Below are 25,758 nucleotides of genomic sequence, written 5' to 3'. Positions count from 1 at the left end.
TGAATGTCTAAGGAAATGACGGGAACGTTTCATATGAAATTATGCAATTCACCCAAGTATTTATTCTATGAGAAAACCTATCCAAATTATATTGTGAATAAATAAACAATAGTCTGGCAATTTTCAATTGTTAAATTAAGCTGTAAAATCTTACATTTGTGGAATATATTAAATATGGAAAAGTATAATCTGTATAAAAATGTGTTTTACGTGTATGTACGATGATATTTTAATATCGGACTAATGAACGTGCCATGCGTGACGCGATTGATTGGTAAGCGAAGTCTTCTTTCTTGTTTAACGGTTAACTTCAAATACTTATTTTTCCGTTCATTTGAAATCGGCAGGTGTGTCTCATTAATGAGCAATTTAGAATCTTTCAATAGAGGAAACGACAAGTTTAACTCCTTATAGATCGAGACAGGTTCAGCCTCTTTTCTTTCATCCTAATCGCCTCTCTGAGAACCGAATACATTGCAGTGTCCAAACTGTCTGCATGCATTTCTCATCTTTCTCAAGTTCCCCAATATTTACTTGTGTCTTTTCATTTACTTACTTTTATCAATAGCCTAAATGTCGTATATTGCATTATTTAAAACAGAAGACATTCAACTCTCCACGACAGTATTTTTATTGAAGAATTAAAACTTAATTTTGTTCAAAGCAATGTCTTGAATTATAATCAATCATTAATTATATTTGCTGTTTATTTTGTAAAATTTTGCAATGATAACAACAGCAGCAGCAACAACAAAAACAACAACAACAACAACAATAATAATAATAATAATAATAATAATAATAATAATAATAATCAAACAGCTGTAGATTTCGAAAACCATTACCGGATAAATTGTAGGGGATGCTCAGATGCTCGAATTTAGCCTAATAAAATAGAGATAATTTCAATATAGATTTCTGAACACCGTGCATGAGCAGGCAATTTTTATCAATCGCTCTCTGTTTCTCAAAAATTGCGCTCCTGTTGCAAGTTGTCACCCGGGTGCTGTTCCCCAAAATATAGGGTTCAAGCATTCGTGAGATTTTAAATCCGATTTGGCTGAACAACAGACAGTGGAATACATAAAATGTGAATGCCTATATATTGCAGTTAAAATGTTAATATAAAACATTTCCTGTCATCAACTCTACTTAAATTTTTATTATTATCATTATTATTTGAAGCAGGTGTTATTGGCTAATGTTGCAGCTTCGAAGCCTTTACCAATCCAATTGTTCAGCGAGAACAAATAGGCTATACGAAAGCGGGTAAAAGTAAAAAAAAAAATTAAAAAAAAAAGGTTTCAGAAAATCTTCAGTCTGGCGAAATAATTTTTTATTGAAGACCTGTGTATGCTCCATCTTATTCGCCTCTTATCCTCAAAAGGTGGTGTTAATTCAGAAAAATGAACTTCTAAGCTTTAGCCTCTTGGCCCTATAATTAAGTTTATTAATTATACATTAAGTTTATTTTTTTTCATTAGTATGAATTCGCTTGTTTTCGTCGCACCTTTATTTCGCAATATTTGTTTACTCCTTCGTGGTGCTAGGCCTACTGTTCCAAATTTGGACAAGCCGTTAACAATATAGCCTACTTGTTGCATCTCGCTTGTTCGATTCCGTTGTGATCATAACGTTAGGCTGCATTTAGGCAAATGATAGATGCAGCGTTTCAGTGTGTTGCAATACAGCCTCTAGTAAATATATGTACCAACAATAACACTGCTCAGTGATTTTATGTGAAAAGATAATTTCGCATTATTAAATCGTGATGAAAACGGTAGGCTAAATATCGATTAAGTTTTGCAAAAAGTTTAAACATTCGACATGGGGGGATTTATTTATTTATTCTTTATGATTTTATTTCGTTAAAGTGAATGATGCTATAAAGGCATCAAATACGACAGATACGCTTTTTTATAAACGAAAGAGTGAACGGAATTAAATCATACGGAAATGGTTCTCGGTCACGTGTCGCCGATAATCTGCGGAACAACCAGACTATAGGTTTAGAGATTTTCTTACATATAGGTAGGTCTCTGATAGGTCCACGTTTGAAATCTTTGCGAAAATGGCAACACAAGTAGGCTACAAGTCAAGTGAAGAGATAAATTTAAGCTGCCTCAGTCTCGTTTACCGGCAAAATATGACAGATATTTTACGAAATACTAGGCTACAATTTATCAATAACTCATCTCTTCAACAACATGATAAACAAAAGTTTCATAGGCTACGTTTTCATTTTTGGATAATAACATGTAAACCTAAAGTATAAATAGCTTGAGTTTTGTAGTCTAGGTTTGTGCGCAAACGAACGAAGGCATTGAATGGACGCCCCAAATTTTATTTTTTGTTTGAGTTAGGAAAACTTTTGCGACAGGTTGATTGATTGCGACGTCCTTATGTTTTGGAGTTTTGTTCAATTTCAATCAGTTTGAGGAAAACACACCTTTTCTGTCCAAAATTTGTATCTATAGTTTCTGTGGGGAATTAAAAAATGTCTTCATGCCATTTGCCTGACAAGTGCTCTTCACAACTCCTAACCTCTAATGTTATACGTTTGGAGACTTTACAATAGGGAACAACGCTACTATTGGAACACCAATAAAAAAAACTTAACAAAGTGGTTATAGTAGCAGATATAAGCAGGCTACTGATTACGTGTCGTACACTACGAATATCCATGGTTAACAACGGCTTTGCAGTCCAGTAAAAAAAAGGAAAGTAGAAAAACTATGAGGGGAATACGGAGAGAGGAGAAAGAAAGGATTGATGGGTGGTATGGACATGCCTTTTGAGATACCCGGATTCAAGTCTGATGCGTGTTGTATTTTGATAGTTTAAAGTGATTTAAAATACTTACAGTGGTAACTGGATTTAAAATCTTGTGGGGGTAAAAACGCATAAAATCCATTGATCCCGTGAGGTATTATGGGAGGTGAGAGCTCACATACAAATTGCCATTGATGAAGGGAGGGGAGAAAAGAAATAAGCCGTCACTAACACCACGTCTTCACACACGTATAAAACGAACAGAATATCCATCAAGGGAGCCCATCGCTAAGGGAAACCCAAAGTGACGCCAACTGCTCTGCGTCGTGAGTCTTAATGACTGATTCAGTCTAACTGCAAAGTGGCTAGTGGGTGGCAAGTGGAAGAGGTGCTTCATATTGCGTGTGCAACATCTTGACTTTGCCAGGTTGTCTTTGGTTGCTAAGCAAAAAATTATTGCTTAAGTCCTGCAAAAAAAGTTAAACATTTCTCACATCTATTTAAATTAATTCAGATTAATTGACATGAGGTCGCATTGAAAAAAGAGCATTGTCTTTCGGACAAATTTCCTGAGACACACTGTCTCCATAAAAGCCTACAATACACATTAAAGCGATGCACCATTGGTCTAGTTAATTTAATGTTTCATTAGCAACAAGTATGGAAATTGCCATAGATCCTGCAAAGGGGAGGGGGTTCTGTGGGGAGCATAATATTGTATTGGGTCGTACAGTCAGTGTCCCCTCCAAAAAATCATACAGACGTTTTCCTGTTTGTTGCAGGACACTCCCCCCCCCCCCCCCCTTCCCCCCATTCCCCCCAAAGTTTAATCCAAGAGCAGAACAGCAGAACATCCTTCAGACATATCAAGAAGTTGTCCATTTCACATTACAAATAACAAACAACATAAGACTGAATATGAATAGGAAGTAACAATTTAACAACAACAAAAAAAAGATACACTGAAAAATAAGGGAAGATAGTACCAAGATGAAATAAGTTTAGCTCTGGTTGTCTCAGATACAGCTCTCTCCTTCTCTTTTCTCTATTCCTTTTCTCTTGCTGTCCTCTCCTTCTCTTTCTCTATTCCTTCTCCTCTCTTCTCTCTCTCTCCTCTCTGTCTCCTCTCCCTCCCCCCTCTCTCTCCCTCTCTCTTTCTCCCTCTTCTTTTTGTTTCCCCCTCCCTCTCTTCTCTGTCCTCTGCCTCCTCTCTCCTCCTCTCCTTCTCCTGCTCCCCTCCCTCTCTTCTCTCCCTTTCTCTCTTTCTCAGTCACTCTCTCCTTCTCTTTCTTTCTTCTCTCTCTCTCTCCCTCTCCTCTCTCACTTTCTCTCTGTCCCTTTCCCTCTTTCTCTATCCTTCTCTCTCCCTCTCCTCCCTCCCTCTCTCTGACCCTCTCCCTCTTTCTCCCTCAATTTTTGTCCCTCTCCTCCCTCCCTCTCTCTCTGTCCCTCTCCTCTTCTCTTTTCCTTCCTTTCCACCCTCCCTCCATCTCTTTTTGTCTGCTCTCTCCTCCTCTTTTTCTTTCCTCTCCCTCCCTCGCCTCCCCCTCTCTCTCTCTGTCCCTCTCCCTCCCTCTTCCCCTCTCCCGTGTGCTCCCCTCCCCACTGCATGTCAAATTGAATCCCCTTCCCATTCACCTGCTGTTCCAGTGTATAATACCATGTGTACAGTGTGCGATGACGGATTACTGAATTAGGCGAATAATGACAACTGACACTTCTGTTACCGTTCCCTGTGCTGCTGCTTGGGGGGGGGGGGGGGTAGGTATGGGGTAAAAAGTATTGAGGGGAAGTGCTGGGTGCAGGGAAAGGAGGGAGAGAGGGAATATTCATAGCATATGTATGTATGTATATGTGTGCTATAGATACATAGGCCTATATATTGTGTATATACTATAAAGTATAGTATACTATATACAGTACATGGACAGTGAATAAGAAAACATGGGGCGGGGTTGTTCTATAGCTGCTGTATATCTACGGGCATACTGTATTAATTTAGTCATTATGCACAGGTATCTTTTCTGCTCTCAATTGCAATTGGTGCTATTTGAAGGGGATTGATGTAAAATCACTCCATTTTCCCAGAGAGTTTTTTTGGAGTTACTTCTACTCCAGGCTAACAATGAGGTAATTTGACTGTAGGCGACCTGCTCCGAGTCGAACTTGTGATCAAGTTGGCCAGTGCTCTTTTCAAAAAGTCTGCAGTACAGCCCTGTTGTGTATAAATCATATTAGATGGCGAAGTGTTCAAGTGGAGTCATATCTGTGGCAAAGGCCTCCAATAGAAACGCTAGGGGGGCACAGAAATTCGACTTATTCTCAATTAAACATCAGTGCATTTTATCATGACCTCTGAGAAAGAGTTGGTTTTAATGCTTTACTGGTCTTAAAAGAAACATACATGTTGCAGAAATTGACACACTTCAGTAGATCGCTCAACGTTGAAGGGTAAGATTGCATGCAGTCCTGTGGCAGCCAGGGCCAGTGGGTCAATATAATATCCCTGGCTTAGAACTGGATGTTCAGGCAACTCCTGCATCATGTTGCAATCAGTGAGCAGATATTACCAATGCAAACCGCTGTCTCTCCATCAAAAGCCACACATTGTTACCAAAGGGCATTTTTTTTTTTTTGCTTAGGATCATGTCTCTCCCGATATTATTTTGAAAAGTAATCAATAATCTTTTTACCATAATTTTCAAAAACAAAACAAAAAAAAAACACCTCAGGATCTTGGTAACTCAAGGCTCTCTAACTCTGCGCGTACTGCTGCTTCGTACACAAATACAAACAGAGCTTAAAGGTGGGCGAGAGTCAAATAATTACACAGAGCAGGCCCGGGCGCTGGGAGCTGTGCACACCTCTACCAGGAGAGAGAGAGAGAGAGAAGAGAGAAGAGAGGAAAAAAGAGAGAGGGAGCACGGGAGCTGGAAGACAGAAAGAAATATTGACAGAGCCTAGATATACACATAAGTCATCGGCCGGGCCCTGCCTCAGAGTGCTGCTTTATTGCAGCGGTCTCTACTAGCGGAACAAGATGACAGCCGAGTTCCTTCAGCGGAAAATATGGTCCCGTTCCCCCCCTGCCCATCGCTCCTGCGCGCCCCGTCCCTCCTGTTATCATTCTGTCTCTCCTTTCCCTCCCTATCTTTCTGTCTTTTCCTTTTTATCGATGTCCCCCGTTCCCTCGTCATGTTTCTATGTTTTTCCATTAATCTTTATGTCCCTCTCTCTCTTTCTCTAAATCCTTTCCCCGCGTCTGCCCTCCTCTCTCCTCCTCCTGCTCGTCCTCCTCCTCCTCACTCCTCGCTTCCTCCTCCCGCGCCTCACCATTCTTTTCCCTCCCTCTTTTCCTCTGTCTCATTCTTCCTTCAAACTGCCGCCTTTTATCCCTCTTTCCTAAGCGTTTATTTTAGTCATCCTCCTCTTCCTATTCATCCTTTTTCCTCTGTGCAACTCTCATTCTTCCCTCTCTCCAATCCTCTCCCAGTCCCCCATATTATTTTCAACTTCCTTTTCCCTCCATCGCTCTCTCTTTCTCTCTCTCCCTCTCTGCTCCATCCCACTCCCACTGCTCTCTCACAAATTTTTTGTCGTGCCTGCGCAATTTGAATATCTTTATTTTTCCGCCTTTTAACAGCCTGTCCTCCCCTGCTCTCTCCCTCTATCTCCTTCTTTCTTTTTTCTCTCTTCCCTCTCCAGCCCCCCTCCCCACGCCGCCCTCCCCGCCCCCTGCCCGCGTGCCCCCCCCCCCAGCCCTCATCCGTAGCCCGTACACAGAGCCCCAAGTGTCGGAATCAATTAAGAGTGAGCGCCGCCGCCGCCGCTCTTTCACGGAGGTAAATATTAAACTGCACGGAGCGCCGGGGAGGAAGAGAGAGAGGGAGAGAGAGAGAGAGAGGGAGAGAGAGAGAGAGAGGGAGAGAGAGAGAGGAGGGGAGAGAGAGAGAGAGAGAGGGGAGAGAGAGAGAGGAGGGAGGAGAGAGGAGGGGAGGGAGAGAGAGAGAGAGGAGGGAGAGGGGAGAGGGGAGAGAGGGAAGAGAGAGGGAGGAGAGAGAGAGGAGGAGGAGAGAGAGAGGAGGGGAGAGAGAAGAGAGAGGAGGAGGAGAGAGAGAGAGGGAGAGGGAGAGAGGAGGGAGAGAGAGGAGAGAGGAGGGAGAGGGAGAGAGAGAGAGAGAGAGGGAGAGAGAGAGGAGAGGGAGAGGGAGAGAGAGAGGAGAGAGAGAGAGGAGAGAGAGGAGAGGAGAGAGAGGGAGAGAGAGAGAGAGAGAGAGAGAGAGAGAGAGAGGAGGAGGAGAGAGAGAGAGGAGGGGGGAGAGAGAGAGAGAGGAGGGGAGAGAGAGAGAGGGGGAGAGAGAGAGGAGGGGAGAGAGAGCCCTCCGTCCCTAATCCACCGCATCGATCAGCCGGGGATGAGGGTAATATATTATTTTGACAAGATACGATCCTCCGACGCGCACCGCTATCCCCGGCGATCGATTTCTTTTTTCTTCCCTTTTTTCTTTTTCTTTCCCCCCCTCAGCGAGAGACAGACGGAGAGAGGGAGAGAGTGTGTGTGTTTATGTGTGTGTGTGCCTGCGTGTGTGTGTGTGTGTTATATGTATGTGTGTGTGTGTGTTTTGTTCTCAGAGCCCCTGTGTGAGTTGCCTGTGTGGTGCAGGCAGGTGACTTGGGCTACGGCACCAGGAGAAACGTCCTGTGAAGCACAGAAAGGTGAAAGGTACTCTGAGAAGACGTTTCTGTTCCTCACAACCAAACCCACCAGACCTGTTCCTGACTGAAACAGTCACGCTCGCTTTCAGACTGATCTGTGCTCTCCCCCCCCTGTACCCAGTGTGCACATTTGACAATGAAAGACCCAAGCCTGGGTTTCGGTCAGTGAAGATTTCAGGCGACGCAAACGCAAATGTGCAACTTAGCAAAGTGCCTCCGGGATATTAAAAAAGGGGGTTCACAGGGCCGTCCTTCAGAGAAGGGGTACAGGAAATCGAAGCTCATATGGAGCGGGGTGCAGTTACTCTTTTTTACCACAGTATAACAACCCTCAGTTTTATGCCAAGTAAGATTTTCCACGGTCAACTATAGTCAATTGGGCAGAGCTGACCTATTGTAAAGTTAAGTGCCTAAACCCCTAACCTCCCCACCTCTGTTTTACCCCCCACCCCTTCCCTCCCCTCCCCTCCCCCCCCTGCCATATCACTTTGTAAACTGTGTCTAAATGCTAAATTCCTGGATCAATTTTTTTTCATTCAACCTCCTCCTGTTCCCTCTCTCTTTTCACGGCACCCTGCCTCTGTCTCCTGTCTCAGAAGTGGTTTGAAGTTCAGTGTCTTCTTTTGATTTGGGGCCTCAGTGTCCCTTCTACTGAGAGAGAGCGAGACAGAGAGAGAGAGAGAGAAAAGGAAAGAGAGAGAGAGAGAGAGGAGGGGGTATGTGGAAAGGAGAAAGGACGAGGAAGGAAATAAGAATGTGGGTTTGACCGGAGACAAAGAAGATTTGTTGAAAATGTATGTGTGTGAGAGCCTGTGTGTGCATATGTGCCTGTGTGTGTGGCTTGCTTGTTTGTACATGTATGTGCATGTATATGATGTAATATAATGTACACGGGATCCCAAAATTCCTTAAATCTGCCGTATACTGTAATGTCCCATTTGTCTGCTTTGCATTCATAATCTTAAGAATTTGCGTTTCCTATAAAGACAAATTGAACTACAAAACCCATGGTGAACAAAATCGGTAAAAAAAAAAAGAATAATTAACTAAGTACAGGACCAAACTTTGGGGTTAAAAACAAAAGAGATAACATTTTCGAGACTGGATCGCCGAAAGTACATTTCATGTTTAACTTTTTGAGAGAGCATTTACACGTTTAGCAATATGTGAGAATCTTTTTGAAAAGTTCTGGGTCTTTTTTTCCGCGTTGTTAAAAACAAGCTAAAATGAGCTTTCAGTGCAAAACGAACGCAGTTACTGGTGCAGCACAGATTCAGCAGCACTTATGGAAATGTTTTCATTTAATATAGTGCTTTGTCATTACTGCGATATGCATGTCTGCGTGTTTGCATACTGAACAGTTTGTCCCGTCGTTTTTTTTACACGCGTCCCGATAATATTTAGTTTTATGGTGATGTCTGAGCTCGTGCTTATTGTCTGCCGTATTAATGTTTCCCGGTGAAAGAGCGGGTTGGTGCTCTGCCACATTTTCGCGGTTTCAAGGCCGTTCCCAAGTTTTATTTCACTGCGGAGGGGCCCTGGAGGGGGGTCCAGGCCCGCACTGTCCCACCACTCTCCGGGGTGCGCTTTCTCTGGGTGTGCGTACGGTGGCGTCACGCTGCATTATGGAGGGTGAGCGTCCCTATGCTCGCACTCTCGTTCTCTCGCTCTCTCTCTCTCTTGTTTTTTTCTAATCTTGCCATTTTCTGCCACTTTGGGTCCAGAAAAGGGAGGCCATAATGCAATCTCTCCCCCTCTCCCCCTCTCCCCCTCTCCTGCTGTGTGTGAGAGTGGCTTGGCCTATGTGGCAGGGCAGAGAGAGGGGGAAGAGACAGGGTCAAGGTGAGCTCTAATACACTATTGATCCGGCCCAATTGAAAACCTGATGGAAATTTTACCCCCCCCTCACCCCCGCCACCCCAACACACATGTCCCCCACCCCCCCGTTCCCCCCTTCACTATGTATGTCTCTTTCCTCCCCATGTACCCTTCTTCCTTTCCCCTGTATCTCTCTTTTTCAGTTTCTATCCATCCTTCCATCTGTCTGTCTGTCTGTCCCCCTTATACCATTTCCCAGGTACTCCCTGTCCTCCTTTCCTCTCTCCGTTTCCCTCTCTCTTTTATTCCCTCCCTCGGCACGCTTATCCGGGGGAGGGTTCTGTGAGCGTCCCCTCCTCCTCTTTGTGTTTTTCTCACTCCCTCTCTTTCTAACGTCCGTTTCATTCCTCCTCCGGCCTCCCCTGCCACCCCTCTCTCTCTCCGTCCATCCGCCCTGAATATTCTGTACCGATGAACACATGGATGATGAAATGCTGTGCGTGTGTGTGCGTGCGCGGGTTTGAGGGGGTTCCCTGGGTACCAGCACAGGGTGCTGAATGATGCAACCGGCTTCATGAGAAAAAAAGAAAAAAAAAAGATTATGAAAAAATACAACACTGCAGAAATTTCATTTCAATAGGACCCAGCCAATGCTTTTCCATTCTATCAATCTTCCAATTGGGAATGGTTCCATTTCCATGCCATTCGTTCTATGGTACTGGCACCCACCGTACCCACTACAAAAACATACGCAGCTTCAGGATATTTTGGGCTGAGACAATGGGTATAGCTAAACAATATGTCTTCTCCAGTAACATGTCTTAAAGAGGAATTAAGGACATTAACAAAGACATAATAATGAATGAATAAGCAATAACTGAATAATGAATAAAAATGAATAATTCACCAGATACACTAATAATTCCTCAGTGAACCAAGGTGCTAATGGCTGAGATTCAGTTCATCAAAATGCACTTTATCCTTAACATTTCATTCAAATTTTAAGTGTGCATTTTTTCCTTTTTTAAAAACATATTTAAAGTCTGGCCATCATGGAAAGTAACAAAGAAATGTAAAAAGGAAATGAGAAGCAGATAATACCTTTTTAAATTAATTCCACACTATTCATTGCAGGTGTAAGTAAGGAACGTTGTAAATAAAAATCACTGATAACTTAATTAAATAATAGCATGTTTGAACATGCCCAATTACATGTCAGAATTTGTTTTATTAACAAAGTTTCAATGCGTCAAATAGGGATAAAATGCACTCTGTCAAAATAAAACGGACTGTACCCGAGTTGATTCTACACTAAACATTTATCTCCGGGGCAGTAAATCAGAAAAATCATGCTACGGTTGGGTTTGGAATAAAAAAGAAACATTTAATCAGAAAACCGGTCCAAATGTGGACTTGTGTACCCATTTCCTGTTAGCACAGCCCCGCGGTTGGACCTCTTCCTGCGAGGCAGGTGGTGGAGCCACGGCTCCAGAGGGCTAATTGAATCGTGTCAGTACAACCGGCCGGTTAGTCTAACAGAATGAGCCATGTGACACGGACAAGAGACACCATGCTACGGAGGGCCCTGTTCACCCTGCTGAGCAGTACTTATCCACAGAGGAGAACGAAAGAATTTTAAAATCGGGGTGCTACCGATTTCGCTTTCGTTTCTGAATTAATTCTTTAAGAAGACCCACTGATCCTATGCACACAAAAAAATGTATAAATTAGATAACATTTAAGTGCTACGTTCATTCTGTTGTTGGGTACTTAACTAACATCTTGGCATTAAGATGTAAAACAATTTCGAAAAATTTGCTTATGTTTTATGTATTGTTAAACATGTACATATAATATAATACAGAGGGCCATTATAATACATATACCATAATTAGATCTAAAATTATTTGCTGTATAGTAATAATATCAGATGTCAGGTAAATTGTCAACAACAGACATAAGAGTTGAATGAGTGGTAGATTCAAATACCATCGAATAGCCACAGGTCTGTCCACAGCAATATTTCACGCACTGCAAAGTCAAGTCTTCATAGGAGAATCATGTCTCGAAAAGTAGTGTAACTACGTCACATTATAACTACTCATAACACACAGAAGCCCCAAACTCATATGCACTTTTTAAACTAGGAAAGCCCTTTGTGGCAGGTTGAATGTGCCCTCTATCAAAAGGAAAATATTATGCCTTTAGAACAATAGGCCTCAGTGTTTTAGTATTTAAGCCTACACTATCACTGATTATTCTATTTTGACTCTTCTCTACAGGGAATTAAAAATAATACATAAATACATATGACACTAACTCTTTAGGATGAATAGGAACGAATGAATGAATAATAAGAACGAATAAACTTGGTATCTGCCTCGTAGAAAAAAAATAACACAGTGTTTGCTATTACATATGTGCATTATTGGTTGTGATGGCGAATCAGTCTGCTCTTTCGAATAGCAGCCGCAAGTCATATCCTATTTGGGCTCAAAATAATTAGCAAAACCACTATATCCCAATAAGCACAAAGACTTGACGACAGCAATCAAGTTAGCAGCAATAACGCAGAGACAACATGGGACACAGTGTACGCACGCAAACTCCCAACAATAGCCAAACCACTTTAAAAAAAAAAAAAAAAAAAACCCCAGACAGCAGCCTATCTCTGCGTGGAGGATCTAATTCCTATTTAAACTGCATAGAGAGAGATAAAATAGCCCGTGCGTTTGATTTATGTTCCGTTGTGTGCGTGTCAGGCAGCGGAGCTATCTCAACCACAATCTCCCCACAGACGCACAAACGGTACACAAACGCTGGGCCCCCTTTGTCGACCCTTGCCCTGCGATACACATCTGGAACAACGGCGACGCAAACACAAAACTGTGGGGGAGGGGGGGGTGTATGAGGCAGGGAGGGAAGGGGTGGGGGTAGGGGCTTGGGTGGGGGGGGGTTTTGGCGGTTGTAGTGAACGGCAAGGTTAAACTCAGTCAGGCTGCGCTCGCGTTCCCATACATTAAAGTCTTAACTCTCCTCTGCTGGTACAGAACTTTCTGCCCAACCCCCCACCCCCCATCCATTCCTATTGTTGACAACATGGGTACTGGTCCACCCTAAATATAGAACGTCCACACAGACCATAAAATAAAAAATGTGGCGCAAAATGATTTAGAATATAGCTTGCTAAATAGTGTTTCTCACACAGAGAGACAATTACCAATACAGTTGCTATTTTGTTTAGCTAGCCAATCGACCAGTGGGGGTCGCTATAGAGCCATAAATGATGTACCCTGGGCGACACCATTGCCAGTTACGTGTTGACCTACGGAGCTACTAGCCAGTTGGCACTGAGGGTACACATCCATACACCATATGGCTTGAAGCAGCCCTGTGATAGGGTCCCTTCAAGTCACTGTTCTAGTGCAGGGTAGGGCCCCACGGGTAGGGCCCCACTGACAGAGGCTGGAAGCTCCTGTGTGCAGACACACAGACACACACAAAGACAAACAGGCATGCACAGGCACAGGCAGACACAGACATAACAGGCACAGACACGGACATAAATATACACACACACACACACACACACACACACACACAGAACTGCAGTCTCAGTTTGTCACACTGGTGAAACTGAATTGCTGGTCTGTATACTGCTGTAAACTGTGTTGTGATTGGTTGAGTGATGGTTGAGGGTCTTCACTGTGGATAGGCCAATTTCTGTTGCTTCTTCCACCGACAAACACAGTGCTCTGCCCTCCGATTTTCTGGCAAAATATTTTGTTGAGTTTTGTATCACTTACTTTGTACTGTAATTGTTTTTTCATAAAAAGCAGATGAAATCCATGACTGATACTTTTTTCTCACAGCCAATCACCACTCACTCTGTCTTCCACTGTTTCTCTCTCTCTCTCTCTCTCTTCCCTTCTGTCTCCATAGGAAAGATCTGGTCTTAACTTAATTGCACTTAAATCAGATTAATGACTGACCGGGGATATGTTCACTTAATCTCTCCCTTTGTAAATTTCATTTTCTCAGTCTTTCACTCTTCCCCTGTACACCACTTTTCTCCCACCTGCTCACAAATCGTCTTTGGTCTCTTCTCACTTCATCCTCTCTCTCTCTATCTCTCTCCCTCTCTCTCTTTCTCTCTCTCCCTCTCTCTCTCTCTCTCTTCTCTCTCTTTCTCTCTCGCCCTTTAGACCTGCCCTCCGCGCTCTCATCCCTTCTTTCGCTCTTCCCGCTCTTTCCTCCCTTTATCTCACACAATTACTCTTTTGTCTATCTCTCCGTCCATCCCTCACCCCCGGCCCCCTCACACCCCCCCCCCCCCCCCCGCCCCCCCACACCCGCTCCCCCCTCCACCCTTCCTCTCAAATCCTCACTCGCTGATTTTGACTGCGGTCTCCGGCGCAGGCCCGGAGCGTCTCAGCCCAGCAGCTCTGGCAGCGCGACGGCTAGCGCCGCGTTAGCGCACGTCAGTGTGGGCCCGTCATTGCCTCCTAACCGCTTCGGCGATACTGGGGATCTCCCGTCACGCCAATACCGCTGATCTCAATCGAATTACATTGAGCTGGTGTAGCGGCGCGCTAGAGAGCGGGAGCGTCCGACCGCACACGAGCCGGCGGCGCGCGTGTTCTGAGTCACTCTCCGGCCGTCCGCCCGCAGGTTAGCAGCACCCGCTGCCAGCCAACTGCCCGCTGGACTACCCACCACAACTACCCACCACAACTACTCACCCCAACTACCCACCACAACTACCCACCCCAACTACCCACCACAACTACCCACCACAACTAGCCACCCAACTACCCACCACAACTACCCACCCCAACTACCCGCCACAACTACCCACTGGACTACCCACCTCAGCTACCCACCCCAACTACCCACCCCAACTACCCACCACAACTACTCACCACAACTACCCGCCCAACTACCCACCACAACTACCCACTGGACTACCCGCCCAACTACACACCACAACTACCCACTGGACTACCCGCCCAACTACCCACCACAACTACCCACCCAACTACCCACCACAACTACCCGCCCAACTACCCGCTCAACTACCCACTGGACTACCCGCCCAACTACCCACCACAACTACCCACTGGACTACCCACCCCAGCTACCCACCCCAACTACCCACCACAACTACCCCGCCCAACTACCCGCTCAACTACCCACCAAACTACCCACCCAACTACCCACCCCAACTGCCCGCTCGAATACCCCGCCCAACTACCCACCACACAACTGCCCGCTCAACTACCCGCCCAACTACCCGCACAACTACCCCCCCAACTACCCCCACCAAACTACCACACCAACTACCCCACTAACTACCCCCAACTACCCACCCAACTACCCGCTCAACTACCCGCCCAACTACCCGCCACAACTACCCACCAAACTACCCACCCAACTACCCGCTCAACTACCCACCAAACTACCCACCAACTACCCGCTCAACTACCCACCAAACTACCCACCCAACTACCCGCTCAACTACCGCTCATAAAATTCCAGGCGCATTATTGGCATAAGCCCTTTGAATATTGCCGAAGCAATTGTTACAATCACAAAACAATTAGAGTGAATTTCAATAGGGCTTAAACATTCCTTTGGCTGGTGATTTCGCACCAAACCAATAGAAGTTATTAAGGAGCGATTCTTGCTTCATGCATGTAGTTGGTACACACTGCTTTGCAGATGCACTTCCTTTAATCTGAATTGTTAATGGTGACACTTTCCAGCCAACTGACAGGGAATTTTGTTTTGAAACTCTTGCCAAAAAAGTCACAGAGGGACACAATGTTCCATTTCCTTGACTTTCTTTTCATATTGCCAGAACACTCTGTATAAATACCAATTTTTACAACAATATAGATGCATTTAGCTGGTATACTACAAGTGTGAGCACAACAATGACCAAAATCATCACCTTCCGTTTCTGTGTATCATGCAGATGGGTATTTTGCTCTGCTTTGACCTTTGACCCTTTGCATATTACTCTCCTCTTTACCTTTCTCTCTTAATTAGCCTCCCAGAATGCATCGGTTTGGAAGACTCACTCTGTCACCCTGTTCATTCATCGCATCCATCTTGAGTCTTTATGTCTCGCCTGCCTTCTCAGAGTCTCTGTCCCCCTGCTTCTGTCCACCAGTCTCACTAGACACACAGAAAGAGGCCTGTGCTTGTCTCTGTTCCTGCTCTGTCCATCTGTCCCATTCTGCCAAAGTCTGTATGAGTTCTTCTGTCCATCTCTCCATTTTAAGTGCCCGTGTGTCTCCCTCCTTCCCAGCACCTGCTCCCTCTACTCTTTCTCTCCATCCACACTCCTCTCTCTTTCTCACTTTCTCTACCTCTCCCTGTCTGTTTCTTTTCTCATTGGTCTCTCCCTGTGTGTCCGTTTCACTCCATTCCCCCCCGTATCTGTATCTATGAGTCTCTCTCCCTCTCGCTCACTCTCTGTCTGTCCCTCTCAGTGTGTGTCTGTGTGTCTCTTTCCTCCCCCCCGCCCCCCCCCCCCCCCCCCCCAACTCCTCAGTCTCTCCCTTGCGGTGCACTTGGGATTAAACATTAATCTCCCGCTCCTCTCTGTCCCTCTAAACGCTGCGCGGATGATAAGAATCGGCGGGATTTGTCAAATTGTGTGCCATCGATTAACTGACCTTTCACGGCTCCCAGTCTCTCAGCCACTCTACTGACTGCGGACAAGCGAGATAGAGAGATAGATGGATACATATGAGTCTTATTATTGTGTACAAGTTTGTAGTTACCAGGTGCAGCTGGGGGAAAAGTAGGAGTGCGGAGGAGTTTGAGAAGAGAGGATGAAGAGAGCGAGGGAGAGAGATGCCACACAGGAAGCGGGGAGACTAAGGAGGGAATGAGAACTATTGGACCTCGTACGTGAAAGATTCCTCCTCTGCATATTCGCCAGATCTTAAAGGGGAAAGCCTAAAATAATTCACCGTTTAGGGTTAGTGCTGTCCAGCACATGGTCGTACCAGGATTTCCTAAATGAATATGGGACCAGGTTGGCAGGGAGGGCAACTGCCGCACACAGGGTTCTCTGCCACTGGCTTCCAAAGGCAGGTCAAACTACACACAGCGTGCTGCCGCACCTCTGCAGGAATGTTCACAAATTACAACCGTCATTTATGATGATCAGTATGTTACCCGTCGTCACTGGACTTTAACTGCTAAATAATCCCGCGCTGAATATCTCATTAACGCCGTTTCTATCGCTGCAGTGTATTTCATGTAACTTACCCCGTCTTTTAATTTAAGTTAGTGTTGTTGTTTTCTCAATGAAAGGTTATCACTGTAAATGAGAATTTTCTCTCCGCCGACCGTCCTGGTTAAATAAAGGTCTAATAATAACAAACGTGGGTGCTCTGAAAAATACAAATCAATAGAACACCCTGCCACTGGCGAATGATCACAGCAAACTCATATACCGAAGGTAGAGGATTTCTCAATTTACCTGCATAACTAACAGGGACTAACACCGGCCCCAGTGACTTAAGTGCTCTGGTGTACACCTTTTTAATGAACAGTCTACCTGTTCATTTTAATAGTGTTAAGTAGCAATCTTGCATAAGATGCCAGTGCTTTTGCCTTGTCCTGGCTGTTTGCACCAAATCCGTAGTACGTAATCTTTTAATTTGTTGTTGCCTAAAAGTAAGTATAGCAGACACATTTAGTTTGCACAAAATTTGGTTGCCACATTCTCTTGAAGCACTGGCCCTCAAATATATATTTGAGGGTCTGTAGATTCTTTACATGTAAAATAGCCTACTGTGCATTCTTTCTCTAAGTTTTACGTTCAATCATTTTGGAAGTGGAGAAAACAGTAGAGCTCCTATGCAGTGCAGTAACAGTTGTGCGGAAGCACGGTTGAATCCACTCACCTGGACTCCGGAGTCGCCTCGCCTCAGTGTGGAACCTGAGGCCGAAGCCGTGCTCAGGTCGATTGGAATGGACCGCTGAGTTAGCCTCACTGGATCCGGTCGGGAAGGCAAGCAGCACCGCCTCGTGCTACAGAAGGTGTGCACTGGAATAGAAACGAGCAAAGTCAACAACATTGGCACAAAATCAATTAAATTATTTGTTAAACGCACCCCGCTCTGTTCTACACTCAGACGCAACTGCATTGATTTGAGACCCCAGACTTGTGAGTTGTTTCATCGTCCTTCGTCTCCTTTGTTATCTCGTCGTCCGTTTCCGGCTTGCAGCCACCTTTTCAGTGACGCATGGCAGAGAAGCCTTTCTAAAATCAAAATAGTCCAAAGAAATATAGCTACTCTCTCATATTCTTGATTTTTCACAAGTACACTTTTATATTGGTTGTATAAAATGACTTCACTTTCGGTTTGTAATTTCCCGTTAGAATGCACGTGCGCGCGCCGCTGTGGAGAGGGCGCATTTAACTTCGGCTGAGGACATTGCACACAAAAAAACATCTCTGGAGAAGGACCGGTGACATCCAGAATCGTGTTTTCTTCCAGTTGAACAAAATCGTCCCAGTAGGCTCAAGCCTCCCTATAGGCAACCGTCGGCTCTACATCAAACAAAAAGAGAATGACAGGTGGAACCACTCCAGTTCATAACATCAATCACGTTATTTACTTACTGGGCAGTCGACGCCTGCAGTGACCGGGGAATCGTTATCATTCGGAGAGATGTGGTGTAGCCAATAAGTCCACCAGTGGTTCCGGAAAGTAGACTACACCTAACTCTCCCAGAATTAACCCTAAAAACCCACATCAACCATAGCTTTATAGTAATAAAATAGTCTGTACACGAAATAAAAAATAAAATAAATAAAACAACTTGTTTCCTATATAGAACCTCGAATTACGCTGACTATAGGCTACTTAGTCGTATTCAAAAGTCTCCCAGGACACACACACACGCGCGCGAAAATAATAACCAATCACCAAACGTTTGCAGACATTCTAATACCATAAAATCAATGGACATGATATATGCAATCCTTCAAGAAATTACCTAGGACGGTTCAGTTACACAGATTTTTAGCTGTTGTTAAATTGTCTTTATTTTATATAATTTTCGAAACTCTTTGTAGGCTATTTAACAAGGATAATGTCCTATGTTCAGATATAAGTAAACGGATAGGCAAATCGTGTTCAGTTCTCTTCATGAGAAGTGAAGAGACAGTGACCAGTCGCTTCACTGCGGGGAACTCAAATTTTTGGTACTGCTTTTCATATGTTAACTGCATTGGCAGTACCAAACGGAACACATGACTAGGAATCGTTGCAACAGCATATCTGTACTATAAAATCAAGATGTGAGATTTTTTTGAAAAGTGGTAGACCTATAGGCTATGCTGTTTAATTCGTTTTAATGTTTAAAAGTATGTGATTCATTACAGGACTGTGTGCAGTTTTGTCTTAAATAGCCCATGCAACTTCTTGTCTCTGTATTTATGTTATGTTGCAAAACAAAGCGTTTTTGCCTCTTAAGTGGGTGACATTATATCGAGGTAGGTTATCCAAATAGGCTATACATGTTGTAAAGTGCATTTTATTTTACAAATATTAAATAGATTGGACACACAATGTTAGAGAGGAACCCGCTTTCGTTCAGACAAATTAGCGTACTTCAAGATGATGCACATTCATCTGCAATCATTTATGCTTTAAAAAATTTTATTTTTATTTTTTACTTTTCATAATTTGTAAGATTTTAAGATCAACGCGACTACCTAAGTATAGTTTTGGAGTAGGTCTATTTAAAATAAAATTTTAAAAAAATGTGCAACCTATTAAATTACATATATACACTGTGTCTCTGGCTATATACTTTGAGCCAACTTAAGTTATTTACGTGTATTTGTACCCTTTTCGGTACGGACTTCGCAATCTTCCCGTTGCAGTCCACAGAATTAATATCATTTACATGCAGATTAAGTTGCAATTGTGGATGTCAGCGTTTAATAATAATTATCGTTACTACTTGTGGTGGTCCATTCCTGTGCCAGAAATACACGCCGCAGAGGTATTTAGAGACGCGGAGAAAACTGCAGCTTAGATCATATGAACAAATATGGATTAATTTCCGTTGAACTCTATGCACGCGCGTCCCATTAAGCAACATTCCAACACAGTTACACATCAAGAAAGGTGATGAGGAGACATTAGAATCTGGAAACGAAATTATTTTAAGCGACGGACAGCAAAGATATAGGGTTGTGGGATAAGACATGAAGAAGCAATAAGAATAAATAAAGTTACACTTCAGCAAAGGAATCATTTAGAATGACTCATTAATGTAACTGAATTATAGCGAAAAAAATTAAGAAAAGTTTTTTTTCCCACAAGTATAGCTCCTGAATTTATATAACTAACACTGGATAGTGCTGTTATTATTTCAGTTTGGAGGGTAAAAGTAGGCTACGTTATTGATGTGAAGTTAACAGCAGAAAATTCTCATAGCAGTTTGGTAGCACTCTTTGTATCATCGCCTCACACTAGTCTGTTGCCCCATGTCGCTACTCACGCGTTTCATTTGTGCAAAAGCTACATTTCTGCGGAGATGTTAATAATTTTACGACACGATATTTATTTATATATTGTCAAAAATACCCCTAATGATAATCACAAACGACAACGAGAAAAGTTCATCGGCGTTCATCAATTTTGCCTGAAGAAAACCTGAAGAGAAGACAATGATACACGGCCTGAAATAATTTTACCGATGGAGTTGTGATATGTTGCCTACAGTACGTACCATAGGCTATGTGAACAAATACAATAATAATGATACTACTACTATTGCTATTACTACTGCTGCTGCTACTACTACTACTACTACTAACAATAATAATAACAATAATAATAATAATAAAATTATTATTATTATTATCATTATTATTATTATTATTATTATTATTAATAATAATAATAATAATAATTATTATTATTATTATAATAAGCAACAACAAAAAAGCAGTACATCAAAAAAACGGTGCTGCCACTACTACTACCAACACAAATAATAATAATAATAATAATAATAATAATAATAATAATAAAATTATGATCATTACAAAAAATCATATTGTTAATGTATGATAATATTGTTATTATTGCTGATAAAATATTATTTTAATTATGTCGATATGTATCGAAAAGTGAATTATTCTTATGATAATTGGAGATTGAAACGTTTTATCTGCGTCGTGAAAAAAAAATGAAATGCACATTCAAAATTGCATTTATTAAATAAAAACAATTGGAAAGGTGAAGGCATGGCAGTCAGCTGGGCGGGGGATTGGGGATTGAGTGAGGTGGAGAGAGAGATTTCCCCAAATGCCATTTAATGTCGGAAATATTTCCACCGAATATTGACGAGGAAGGCGAGAGAGGGGGCGAGGGGGTGGGGTGGGGGCCGAGAGAAACAACACTGAAAGGGAAGTAATGAAATTAATGGATGAATACAGAATTGCCCGAAAGGAATTGACAGATTAAAGGAACCTGTTCTGTCACAGACGCCAGACATATTAAAACCATGATCGTGATAATAAAATAAAGCGATTAAAGTGACCCGTAGCCTAGATGTAGAATTGACTGTACTGGGAGCACAGAGAAAAAGGAACAAAACATCCCTTGTGGTTACAACGCATTGCATAGACAACAGTGCAAAATACGTCAGGACAAACGAGTTTTGTTTTTCCCCCAAATCGCAAACAAATCTGTAGGCCTACTACCTACTAAAACATTGGCTTGCTATTTCCTTTATTTGTGATCTCCCATTAAGTCTCGTGTGTTCTTACCTGGTATTCTTATTATCATCAAATTGAACTTTCGTATTACAATCATTTGCGCATGCGCTTATAAAAAAATGATTGTACTCATTGTATAACATAGACAGCAACAACAACAACAACAACAATAATAATAATATAATAACATTATCATATGAATAATTAACTTTGATACATGATGACATAATTGACAAGTAATAACAACAGCAGTAATAAAAATATCAAATGAACAATATCATTATTGGTAATTGTCATAATATGCATTGAGTTAACTATTATTATTATTAGTAGTAATAGTAGTAGAAGTAGTAGTAGTAGTATTAATGTTATTATACTACTACCACTTCTAATCATAATAATAGTAATTATTATTATTATGGTGTATATACTCTTGAACACAAGTAAAAAAATATTTTTTTGGAAACTCAAAGGAAAACGTTAAAAAGCTGATTTTTGGTGATCATGGAAGTTTTTTCAAATGAGAGATTTATGAATAATTGAACAGAAAAACAACTTTCGGGTGGGCTGCGTGTATCTATTTTGATCGATCTGTCCGACTGAAATAGTTACATGTCTATTTATCGACCTATAAACAGTATTTATCCAGAAACGTAGCAGCAGAAATATTTCATATGGTACACAGAGACGGCATACATGAAGCGGCATTAAAGTTTCATAAAGGATAAATAAACTTTATATATTCGAACTGAATGAACAAAATGAATCATATATGACATAATTCAACAGGTGACCTTCATACACATGTAACGTTGGGATGCATGCATATAAATCATTTTTATACTGAATGTAGTATGTTACGAAGTGTTTTAACGGATTATCTTTATCATCCCATCTGGTGCGTTTATCATCAATATATTATCGCATATTAGGCTAAATATAACATAATGAAAACAAAGTAAACATCTATCTACCCGTCATTTCTTTGCACAGGCTTTAGATTGTAGTTCGGTTACGTGCAAATTCCGATACATTTTAGCCCCATTCACTACACCTGTTCTACCTACACCTACATGTATTTTCTCAGACAAATATTCACCTAACACATGTAACACACATGAAGAAAGATTTTGAGAAATTTTGTATACATCAATTTTGTATAGCCTACATCACACACTTTTTGTGATGTACAAACTTCTAAAGAAGTCAAATTTAAAGGAATCATTATACCAAGAGCACTGCTTACAACACCAGTAAGAACGACTTATGTTTTGTCAATCGACATAAACTGCATGGTTAGTGTATTTTAAGTCCTGATTTATGTCCCCCTGTGTGTGATAATACAAAAAAATAATAATAATTCTTTATGTGGGTGTAAGTAGTTTGCTTCGAAAGAAAGGTGAGATTGCCGAATGAAGGTATTAGAGAATCTCTGCATATTATTCGGATTTATAGTCTTAATCGTTCACCCTGAAAAGACGGATGTACTGAACATTAAACAGACATTTGTAAACATAAATAGTGCACGGTCACTCAGAGAGACAGATCGAAAGACACACAAGCGGCGCTTAGTCGGTATTAGACTCGTTTCATTGCCGTGTGAGTGCCTGTTTAATTGACTGATTGATACGGTGGTGTAGGTGAGGGTTAGACGTATAGCGTTAACAAATAGAGACACTTAACGTCTAATCCAGGGTGGCACGGACAGTTCAGAGCAGCATGACTTCCCGTTGAGCGATCAGCCAAAGAACAGAAGTTCAAACGCGGGCATTTCGCGAGGAAGAAGCTGTATCGCGAACTAGATCAATCATATTTATATAAAATTTGAAGCGAGAGCGAGAGAGAGAGATACGGTGTGTGTGTGTGCGTGTGAAAGAGAGAGAAATTAATTGATACTCTTTGAAAAAAAAGAAAAGGAATCACGTTGAATGAACTATACAAATGCACGGCATACCATGTGTCAACATTGTACTTTCACCATTAATTTTCATTAAGCCGGAAACAACTTTTTATGTCTATCAAGATAATTTCCCGAAAGCATAATAATAATAATAATAATAATAATAATAATAAGAATAATAATAATAATAATAATAATAATAATAAATGAAAAACCCCCGCTGTAGCCGATCGCAAGCTATTTACACTTTCCATATTGGATGTTCCCACATACTAACAGTCTAAGAGTTTGGTAACCGTACAGAGGAGCGGCACTGACATACCTCTAGTCTCTCCCAGCTGTTCGATATCCTGACACCAACGAGCGATCTAACCATGTATGCGATCACTTTCCGGGCGTGTGTTCCAGCATCTCACCGCGCTAGGGACCGAAAAAGCACCACTGTACTAATAACCTCGACTTGACGGAACTGAGAGAAAGGAGGGAGGGAGGGAGGGGGAGGGAGAGGGAGGTGTGCGTCTCTGTGTGTGTAAGTAGTTAATTAGTAAATCCCCATTCGCTGTGCCTCGGGTCGGTTTGTTTTCCCCGGTCGACAAGCCGAGAGGAAAGAGAATTTGAAGTAGGATTCGACCCGTTTCCGCTCCTGTGTCTCGTATATGAGGTTTTGTGTGTGTGTGTGTGTGTGTGTGTGTGTGTGTGTGTGCTTGTGTGTGCGCGAGCGCGCGCTCGCGTGTGTTGGTCCTCTGTCTCTCTCTTTCTCTCTCTCTCGTCGCCGACTTTCCGCAACCTCGTTCTTTCTATTCACGCAGACAAGATATTCGCATAAGTCCTTCTCACGTTTTCCCTCGCTTTTATTTTTATATATTGTTTTCTTCGACTCTCATAACGTTTCTGTCTCCGGTTTCTCGCCGTTTTATAAATGTTCCCCTCCCACCTTGATTTTTTTAAATAGAAGCTGTCCGATTGGCGCTCATAAAATGTGACAGAATAATTTATCGGAACATTTATCACGTTTGTTAGGATACACGTCGTCAGTGGTTATTTCTTTATCATGTGCCTGCATTTCACTCCTACAGTAGCAAGCAATTCATTTTCTACCTTGATCCCTTCTTAACGGCACAATACGTGTAAGCTAAATAAACACAACCGTCGCGCAAGGATTTCATCCGGAAAATGAAGTCATACGAAGTTAATTCTCTAAACTCACGAGTAAACTTTAAAAAGAAAGAAAAACAAACGCTGCTAAAACGAAAGAATAGGCTTCGCACATTTTATGTCACAGTGGTGAAACCAGTGGTCCACTAGAATAATCACGTTGCAACATGTCAAAACACAGTTGAAGCCAAATTAATCAGGCTAGCATTTTCCACAATGTTGTCGGTACACGGAAGAAAGTATAGTCCAGGTTTGAGTTCATTTCATGTGAGCTGTAAACCATCAAAATGGTTGCATTCACTTTTACTTCAGTTATCGACCTTACTGGAATTGGCCTAACAAACTTTAATTACTTAATTGATCCCTAATCAGCTACTTAATAATCAATTAGGCAAACCCATAGAACTCACTCATGAGAGGGGTGTTATAGCAGAGGAAGAGAGAGACAGAGAGAAAGAGAGGGAGAGGGAGAGACAGAGAGAGAGGAGAGAATAGGATGGAAAGACAATGGGAGACATCCCAAGAGTAGAGAGAGTAGAGAGAGAGAGAGAGACAGAGGAAGAGAGTGTGTGACCAAATGAATGAATAACTGTCCACCTGAACATGAAAGAAAGGGCCTGACCAGCACGCAGTATGACGGACATAAAGACTGACTTGATTCTTGTCTTGAGAATATGCGGACCTATACTGAGAACGAGGGGGAGCCAAGCAAGCACACACACAGACACAGACACACGCACACGCACACATACACACAGGCACATGTGCGCACACCCAGACACACACACACACACACACACACACACACACCTCTATAGTGCCCTCTAGTGTGTACTGTGGCTGTCCTTAGCAAGTTGTTTCTATTCCCTTATAAACTAAATTTTCCCCATTCCCCACATTCTCTTCAGTTTGTTTTCAAAGGTTTGTAATCTTTTCTGAACTTAAACGGATTTCTGTTCTAGGCTCTCCTGGTGTTCCCTTTCAGTTCATAGCTTGATTGTATTCATTAATGTCAAATTATTAACTAATCAACGCTCATTGCATTATGTTACATTATGTTCATTTAGGAGGATGGGGTGCCACTAGGGATTTTGGGCCCCATGAAAAGATCTCACATTGGGCCCCAACAAATGCTATGTTTAAAATTTTTTTGAGGGCCCCTGTCAGCCAGGGCCCTTTGAATCATCTTAAGCCCCCCCTCACCTGACCGCCCCCACCCCCCTAACAGCAGCTCAGACTCTTGCCCAGGGTAACTTAAAATTTAATGGACACAAGTGCAGCCAGCTGAGTTATACAGGACACACCTTTTAATGGCATGTTACAGAGAAGGCCACTTTTTCATTTTTTGGGGCGCACAGAGAGGACCCCACTTCCTTGCACTGCTCTCATTGGGGAGATCTTGGTTCTGACTGGAATGAGCTTCCCACCGCAGTTAGGACTGCAGAAACCCTGCCCATCTTCTGAGGCAAACTAAAGGCTCACCTCTTGGGACAGCACCATAGCTCCCTTGACTCTCTTCAGCTATCCTATTTTATTTTATTTTTATTTTTATTTTTTTTAAAATTTTCTTTTGCGATTGCCATGTTACAGGCATATCTGTGTAAAGATGGGTTAGCTGCATAGCGCCATTTAC

At 42.4% G+C, this 25,758-nt stretch overlaps 1 protein-coding gene across 3 annotated transcripts in view; it reads right to left on the bottom strand.

Moving 5' to 3' along the window:
* erfl1 (Ets2 repressor factor like 1) overlaps positions 1–23,454 on the bottom strand; it is a 47,754-nt gene extending 24,300 nt beyond the window's left edge. The window contains exons 1-2 of one of the 3 annotated variants that reach the window (XM_064299060.1): positions 23,293–23,454; positions 17,232–17,374 (exon numbers count right to left, since the gene is read on the bottom strand). The gene's annotated coding sequence lies outside the window, so the exon portion shown is untranslated. The other 2 variants (XM_064299041.1, XM_064299050.1) reach the window with 2 other exon arrangements.
* Positions 23,455–25,758: the final 2,304 nt, after the last annotated feature.

This window comes from Anguilla rostrata, chromosome 1, assembly GCF_018555375.3.
Source record: "Anguilla rostrata isolate EN2019 chromosome 1, ASM1855537v3, whole genome shotgun sequence".
Lineage (NCBI taxonomy): Eukaryota > Metazoa > Chordata > Actinopteri > Anguilliformes > Anguillidae > Anguilla > Anguilla rostrata.
Note: the sequence above shows the minus strand (reverse complement) of the source record. Positions and strands in the feature narration are given on the sequence as shown.